Source organism: Callithrix jacchus, chromosome 3, assembly GCF_049354715.1.
Source record: "Callithrix jacchus isolate 240 chromosome 3, calJac240_pri, whole genome shotgun sequence".
Classification (NCBI taxonomy): domain Eukaryota; kingdom Metazoa; phylum Chordata; class Mammalia; order Primates; family Cebidae; genus Callithrix; species Callithrix jacchus.
The window spans coordinates 122704689-122713766 of NC_133504.1; positions in this window are offsets into that span (position 1 = coordinate 122704689).

Sequence of the window (9078 nt, forward strand, 5' to 3'; positions counted from 1 at the left end):
GATTAGGAAAAAGGAGAAAGAAATAGGTATTGGGGAAATTAAGAGTTCTCAGAGGTATTACATGCAATTTCTTTATAGCCAATTTGAAAAACTAGAGGGAATGTTTTATTTCAAAGAAAAATATAAGTAATTAAAAATGAACAAAGTAGAAATGGAAAACTACTAATGACAAGAATGAAAAGGTAATTAAAGATCCATTAAAAAAAACCAGGAATAGATGGGTTCACAACAATAATCTTTAAAAATGAATAATTCCATTGTTTTTCAAATGATTCCAAACCATGTAAAAAGATAGATCTCTCTCTAAATGATTTTATAAAGTCATCATAACTTTAATACTGAAAAAGTATATGAATATTCACTTATCAATATAGATGCAATAAAAGATAAGGAAAAATATATGAATATTCACTTATGAATATAGATGCAAAAATTATCAAGTATTAGCAAAATTAATCTGGCAATAAATCTAAGAATAATACATTTTTAGAAATGTAAGCATAGGTTGGGTACTGTGGCTCAAGCCTGTAATCTCAGCACTTTGGGAGACTGAGGCAGGTGGATCATGAGATCAGGAGTTCAAGATCAGCCTGACCAAGATGGTGAAACCCCTTATCTACTAAAAATACAACAATTAGCTGGGCGAGGTGGCAGGTGCCTGTAATCTCAGCTACTTGGGAGGTTGAAGCAGGAGAATTGCTTGAACCCGGAAGGCAGAGGTTGCAATGAGCTGAGATCCTGCCACTGCACTCGAGTCTGGGCAACAGAATGAGACTCCATCTAAAAAAAAAAAAAAAAAAGAAAAAAAAATGTAAGCCTAGATAAATAGCAGGAAATCTAGCAACATACTTTATTATGTTAGCAAATCATATGTTATTTCAATAAATAAGGAAGAACATTTGATAAAGTTAACATCCATTCCCAATTAAACTATAATTAAGATAGGAAAAGAAAAATTCTTTGTGGTAGTTCATTTTGGCTTACAACCATTATTTGTCCTATTATTTTAAAAATTCTTACTGCAATGGACTGTTTATGTCTCCTACCCCCATATTCATGTTAAAATATTCATCCCCAAGGTGATGTATTAGAAGAGGGGCCTTTGGGAGACAATTAGGTCGTGATGGTGGAGACTTCATGAATGAGCTAAGTGCCCTTATAAAAGAAGCTCCCGAGATTCCTCATCCTTTCCACCATGTGAGGACGCAACAAAGAATGTTGTCTGTGAACCCAGAAGCTTGCCTTCACCGGACACAGACTCTACCAGGGCCTTGATCTTGGACTTTCCCGCCTTTCCTATATATATTTACAATAATTTATTTTACACAAACTTTTGTTGTTTGTAAGTCACCTGGTTTATGGTATTTTGTTATAGCAGCTTGAATGGACTAAAACATTTACCTTTATGATAAAATAGAATATTCTGAACTTGCTAATCATCTGACTGCAAATAGCTAGACAAATAATCACATACATTTTCAGAGTACTAGTTAGTCAAACAAGTTCTCCTTTTGAAAGTTAACCACCAAACTTCTTTATGTTACAAAATGCTCATGAAATTTTCCTGATTCTTGTGATATGAGATATTATGACCTCAGTTATTTGTCTGACAGCAGAAAACTGTGCCTTGTTCAGACTGAACAAGGCATGCATGCAGTTTAATCTGATGATTGACTCACTCATGAAGTCTTATATCTGTGTTTACACACTAATTACGAGTGGCTCGTTATTTCCAGTTCCATTAGACAATTAAATAACATATAGGCTAGGTGTCAAGATCTGATAGTGAATATTATCCTAAAATCAAATCATAAAAATGATTTCTATTAAAATAGAAAACCCATCAGGTATGTTTATTATCACCACTGTTATTTACCACTAATTGGGAGGTCCTAGGGATGTAATGAGACAGTAAAATAAAATAATTGATATAAATATTGGAAAAGAAGAGAGAAAACAATCAATTTTTTTTTTTGAGATGGAGTTTCCCTCTTGTTACCCAGGCTGGAGTGCAATGGCGTGATCTCAGCTCACTGCAACCTCCGCCTCCTGGGTTCAAGCAATTCTCCTTCTGCAGCCTCCTGAGTAGCTGGGACTACAGGTGCATGCTACCATGCCCAGATAATTTTTGTATTTTTAGTAGAGATGGGGTTTCACCATGTTGACCAGGATGGTCTCGATCTCTTGACCTTGTGATCTACCCGCCTCGGCCTCCCAAAGTGCTGGAATTATATGCGTGAGCCACCGTGCCTGGCCAACAATCACTTTTTGCTGATGATGCAATTTTATGCTTAGAAAACCAAAGACACAAGTAAATAAAAGCACACAATAATTAATGAGAAACGTTGGTTAGGTGACTAATACAAGACTCATGTACAAGAATTAGTCATTATTTTAATAACAAGTACTGAGTAAAATAAATGGAAAAATAGCATTTATATAAATGACAGAAACTATAAAGTACTTAGAAGTAAGTTTTAAAAGAAAAGCACAGAAACTGCTTTTCTTTTAGACCTTATATGACATAAAACAAGACTTGAACAAAGTAAGATAATGTATTTAAGTGAGAAGACAGTATAAGTAGCGTCAGTTTCCCCTGAATTAACATAAACTTGATGAAATTGAGATTAGAATACCAATAGGAAGACATTTAAAAAGTCTCTTTGGGACTGGGTAAAATTATCTTAAAGTTTTTAGTGAGAATAGATGCCTAATAATAGCCAAGAAAAATCCGAATGCATAGACTAGCAAAGGAGGGACTTTCTTGTCAGATATTAGAACATATTATTAGATAAAGCCATTCAAATCAATTCGATATGGCAATGGCCTAGGAATAGATAAATAGACAAATAGATCAAAATAGAAAATACGGAAATATGTCTTAGCATGCAGCAGAGTTCAAGAGGCTAGAAACTGGTACTTCAATATGTTGGGTTGGGGCATGATGGCTCATGCTGTAATCTCAGCACTTTGGGAGGCTGAGGCAGATGGATTGCTTGAGCCCAGGAGTTTGAGACAAACCTGGGCAACATGGCAAAACCCTGTCTCTACAAGAAATAAAAAAAATTATCTGGGTGTGGTGGTGCATGCCTGTAGTCCCAGCTACTAGGGATACTGAGACTACAGTGAGCCATGATTGTGCCACTGCACTCCAGACTGGGGGATAGAGTGAGATTTTTTCTCAAAAAAACCCCCACAAAACAAAACAACATGTTTGGAGAAGGTAGGGTTATTTAATAAACACTAAATCTAGAAGACAGTCTATAAGAAAATAAAATTTCACCCTTGTACCATATATAAATATAATTTCAAGATTGTTTAATAGTGTAAATAAAGAAAACAAACCGTAATGAAAGTTCAGCAAGAAAATTTTGGAAAAAAATCTATATTCTGTGAATAGAAAACACCTCAAGCAGGACTGCACTTCCAGAAATTGTATCGTATATGTATTTGTGTATTTAAATTTATTTCCCAAATGACAGTGATCATATGAAAGATGGTTGAACCAACTAGCAATCAAGAGATGCAAATGAAAGTAACAGTGACTGGAAAATAATTGAAGTCATAACACCTATTGCTGACAGGGATCCAGGGAAAGAAGAAGTATTATATATTGTGTATTTGTAATAAACAAGCACATTCTCCTACATAACCACAATACAGCCATCTAATTCATGAAAATAACATTGATGTATTACTACAATTCAATCTAAAGACTTCATTTAAGTTTTCTAAATTGTCCCAATAATGTCCTTCATAACAAAAAGCTCCAGTTCACAATCATGTGCTGCATTTGATTATCATGTCTTTTCAGTCTAGAAGAGTTTCTTAGTTTTTCCTTGACTTTCCCATGCTTTGTACTTTTAAAGATTACAGGCTAGTCTCTTTGTAGAATGCCTTTACATTTAGATTTGTCTGATGTTTCTTCACAATTAGATCCAGGTAATGCATCTTAGGCAGTAACACCACAAGAGTGGTCTGTGTGCTTACTGTGTCCTACCAGGTGATACTTGCATGAAATTTGTCCCATTACTAATGATGTAAACATTGATTGCTTGACTTACATGGTATCTGGCAGTATTCTCCACTGTGAAGTTTTTTTTTTCCTGTTGTATTCGATAAGTATTTTATGGGAGGTACTTTGAAATATGTAAACCATTGATTTCTCATCAAACTTTTAATTTATTTCTTTATTTGTTTACATTAGTATGGACTTATGTTGCCTATTTTATTCAATGAGCTGTAATTTGTCTCTATAATTATTTATGTTGATGGTCAAAATGCAGCCAGTTGGTCAGTATAGACCCTCTAGATAGGATATGTATTGTTTTAACATAACCTATTGTTGTTTGAGTGTATTCTTGCTTTCTGGCACAATACATTCTAGGGTCATCTTCGTATTTACTTTGTTCCAGTTTGGAATCAGCCATTTCTCCAAGAAGTCCTGGTTCTTGTAATGGAGAATAATATTATCTGAGTGTTACGTATGCCTATTTATTTTGGGGTGACACTGCTTCCTGTCCCAGTTAGTGGATAGTGTTAGGGAATATTTCTTTCTCTCTCCCCGACCCTGCCTTTATTTATTTTTTACTTACAAGTTGAAAACCATGATTTTGCACTGATATAACTTCCAATTTAACATTATGGGTATAGTCAAGTTTCTTGTCCTTTCTATCATTATTTGGAATTTAGTTTTCGTTTTTCTCTAATCTTGTCTTCATACTTTATTTCATTATTTTGATCTTCAATTTCTGATATTCTTTCTTCTGCTTGATTGATTTAGCTATTGATACTAGTGTATGCCTCACAAAGTTCTCATGCTGTGTTTGTCAGCGCCATTAGGTCATTTATATTCTTCTTTAAACTAGTTACTGTAGTTAGAAGTTCCTGTAACATTTTATCAGGGTCCTTAGATTCTTTGCATTGGGTCAGAACATGCTCCTTTAGCTCAGAGGAGTTTGTTATTACTCATCTTTTGAGGCCTACTTCTGTCCATTTGTCAAACTCATTCTCCATCCAGTTTTGTTTCCTTGCTGGAGAGGAGTTGCAATCATTTGGAGGAGAAGAGGCATTCTGGCTTTTAGAATTTTCAGCATTTTTCACTGTTTTTTTTCTCATCTTTGTGGATTTATCTACCTTTGATCTTTGATGCTGATGGCCATTGGATGGGGCTTTTCTGTGGGTGTCCTTTTTGTTGATGTTGATGTTATTGCTTTCTGTTTGTTAGTTTTCCTTCTAAATGTCAGGACCCTCTTCTTCAGTCTGCTTGAGTTTTATGGAGGTCCACTTCAGACCTTGTTTGCCTGGGTATCACAAGCAGAGGCTGCAGAACAGCAAAGACTGCTGTCTCTTCTTTCCTCTGGAAGGACACCTGATGCCAGTTGGAGCTCTCCTGTATAAGGTGTCTGTCAACTTCTGCTGGGAGGTGTCTCCCAGTCAGGAGGTATGGGGGTCAGGGACCAACTTGATGGGGGCAGTCTGTTACTTAGCAGAGCTCTAGTGGTGTGCTGGGAGATCTGCTCCTCTCTTCAGAGCCAGCAGGCAGGAATGTTTAAGTCTGCTGAAGCTGTGCCCACAGCCACACCTTCCCCCAGGTGCTCTGTCCCAGGGAGATGAGAGTTTTATCTATAAGCCCTTGACTAGGACTGCTGCCTTTCTTTCAGAAATGCCCTGCCCAGAGAGGAGGAATCTAGAGAGGCAGTCTGACCCAAGAGCTTTGCTGCACTGCGGTGAGTTCCACACAGTCAGAGTTAACACTGTGGGGGAAACTGCCTACTCAAACCTCAGTAATGGCAGATGCCCCTTGCCGTACCAAGTGCAATCATCCCAGGTTAACTTCAGACTGCTGTGCTAGCAGCAGGAATTTCAAGCCTGTGGTTTTTAGCTTGCTGGGTTCTGTGGGAGTGGAACCCACTGAGTAAGACTACTTGGCTCCCTGACTTCAGTCCCCTTTCCAGGGAACTAAACAGTTCTGTCTTGCTGGGGTTCCAGGTGCCACTGGGGTATGAAAAAAAACTCCTGCAGCTAGCTTGGTGTCTGCCCAAATAGCCACCCAGTTTTCTGCTTGAAACCCACGTCCCTGGTGGTGCAGGCACATGAGGGAATCTCCTGGGTTGTAAAAAAACCATGGGAAAGCATAGTGTCTGGGCCAGATAGTACAGATCCTCATGGCACAGTCCCTCAGGGTTTCCCTTGGCTAGGGGAGGGAGTTCCCCAGACTCTGTACTTTCTGGGTGAGGCAACACACACCACCCTGCTTCTGCTCACCCTCTGTGGGGTGCACCCACTGTCTAACCAGTCCCAATGAGATGAGCCAAGTACCTCAGTTGGAAATACAGAAATCAGCTGTCTTCTGCATTGGTCTCGCTGGGAGCTGCAGACCAGAGCTGTTCCTATTCAGACATCTTTGGCCTTGTTTGTTAATGGCCTCTACCCTGAGCTCAGTGGTCCAGTTGAAAAATGGTGACTAAATTAGAAGCTACCTACGTAAATGAAATTTGTTTCCATCTAAAATCCTGCCATAAATGTCTTTAATCTTGCTACCTTGGTATTCATTTTTACTTTTCCTCTAACACACCAAAACTCCTTTAAAAAGATTAAATTCTCACTCTGCTTTGAGATGCAAATTTGCTGCCCTGTTTTCTCTAAAATTTGGTAAGGGCTTTGGTCATGTGGGACAGATTAACTTGTTCCGTTTACAAAGTTTGAATCCAAATGTCCTTTTAAACTCGGGAGTTTTACCTGTCTTTATGGCTAAACTTTAAAAATCAAAGCTACAAAATCTTCGTCTCTGTTTTTATGCACACTTGTGTACATGTCTATTTATATATTGTCTATGTGATACAAAATTGACTTATAAATAAATCAGTACTCATAAATTAAGAAGTCTAAATATTTTCCAAGTTCCTGTGACTCTAGTAATCTTTGGTAAATAAAACTAGTTTTTAAATTGTTGGTAAAGTGAAATAGAAATATCTTCAGAATTGTAAGTATTAAATAGAATTCAGATATTTTCACCTAGATCTACTTGTTAGACACATTTAGGCTATCTTTGCTAGATGTTTTAAGGTCATAAAATAGTTGCTTCTGTGATATTTTTGATACTTGACTTGTCTGTGAACTTATGTTTTAGAGTCATTAGATGCTGAGCTCTAAACAAATGGTCATGGTGAGGCTTGGGAACATATGCAAAATTCTCCCTGGTCCAGCTGTGCCTTCTGGCTATGTTGGGAGGGTTAGACATTATCTTCACGGCTCCATATCTCTTCTGAGCTCTACACTGTGTGTTTAAGTTCCGAATCCAGATGGGTCCTGTCCTTCATAGCTGTTCTTGGGGGCCACATGTGTACTTTGAACTGAGGACAGCTGGGGAAGACATCAGGGAGGATACATCATAGTTTCAAAATTATTTTCAGTAATTTGAAATTAAAAGTCTTGTTATGTTACTTTAAGTAATAGATAATAATAAAATATCTTAGTTGTTTGTTTCCAAAATGGCTGAATAGAAGTTTCTCAAGCATATCTTATCCACTTAGAAGAACCAAAATAGTATGTAGAAAGTCATCCTTGAATATATTATCTAAGCGGGAACACAAGAGTTCAACAGAAAAGGAAAAAGAAACACCAGAATTTCTAGATTTCTCCTTTCTAATGAGAAGAAAAACAGGCAGTGTGCATGGCTAGGAAGTGTGCACTGTGGGCATGACTCTTCAATATGGAAGAAGGTGTGAATGTCTTTCTGTGATCCACTTACTCCTCCACTGGAGAATCAGACAATCTTGGCTATGCGAGAGCAGCTTGATCCTCCCATTCCCTGAATCTAACTTAGGGAATAACCAGGAGACTGTGAGAAGGAAGGGAGGGAACACCCTCTTAGTTTTGCATCCTTCCTGAGCCCTAAGCAGCTGTGGCAAGATGTCATTCTCAATCCTAGCTCTTAATAGACTGTGTGTGGTCCTCAAAATCATTGGTGCCCATTCTAGGCATTGGGGAAACTTGGGCTGCTGCTTGTGGAACAGGGCCATGAGCAGTGGGAAGTGGATGACCACTTCCATCACTGGTAGATGCAGTCTACACTATGCTTACCTCCAAGTCCTCCAGTTCAACCAGGACTGGGAGGTAAGCATGGTGTAGGCTGCACCTACCAGTGATGAAAGTTGGCACTTTTTTTCAGGACCTGAGCAGGATAAGAGTTGCTGCAGAGGCTTGGTCTTCAGCTGAACAAAAGTTCCTACAGTTAAGAGCTAGGTCATGGGCTAGGCATAGACTGAAAATTCTGACTTAACAGCTGGGTTACCTGTGATACCTGGGATGAGAGGAGGGAGCCCTTCAAAGACTGGGTTGTGAGAGGGATGCAAGATCCTCACTTGCTGGTCAAGGCTTTGGCTATTGGGACTGAAGTCCCTGTGGCAGGACCTTAGCAGAGCAGTGGTTGTCCCTCATACAAGCACTTTCCCAGCTGCCTTAATATCACCCACTCCACCCCTCCTATCATGGCTGGGGCATAAACTTTTCATTGGGGCATAAACTTGACTGATCTGGCACCACCTGGCTTTGCAACTTCCCTTGCTGCTTCTGAGAAAGAGTACAGAATACAGAGTCCTGAGTGTGTGTGTGTGTTGGTGGGGGGCGGGAGTGTTCCAAAACTCAATCCACCACCTAGGACACAGAAGCACTTCTCCCAGAGGACAGAGGGTTAGGCATAAACATCCTATTGCTACCACCTCAGCTAGCTCCTACCTGCAAGTGCTCCTACTGGTTTAGAGGCCGCCCATTGTAACTACTGCCAACACAAATGCCCAGTGCTTGGATGCAAAACAATTCTCAACAAATTAAAAAAAATCAGAATTATATTAGACCACAGGGGAAAAAACTAGAGATCAATATGAAGAGTAACTTTGGAAACTATTAATATATGAATACATGGAAATTAAACAATATGCTTCTGAATAACTATTGGACAAATAAAGACATTAAAATAGCAGCTAAAAAATTTTTTGAAACAAATGAAAATGAAAACATAACATACCAAAACCTGTGGAATAAAGCAAAAGCAGTGCTAAAAGGGAAGTTCATATC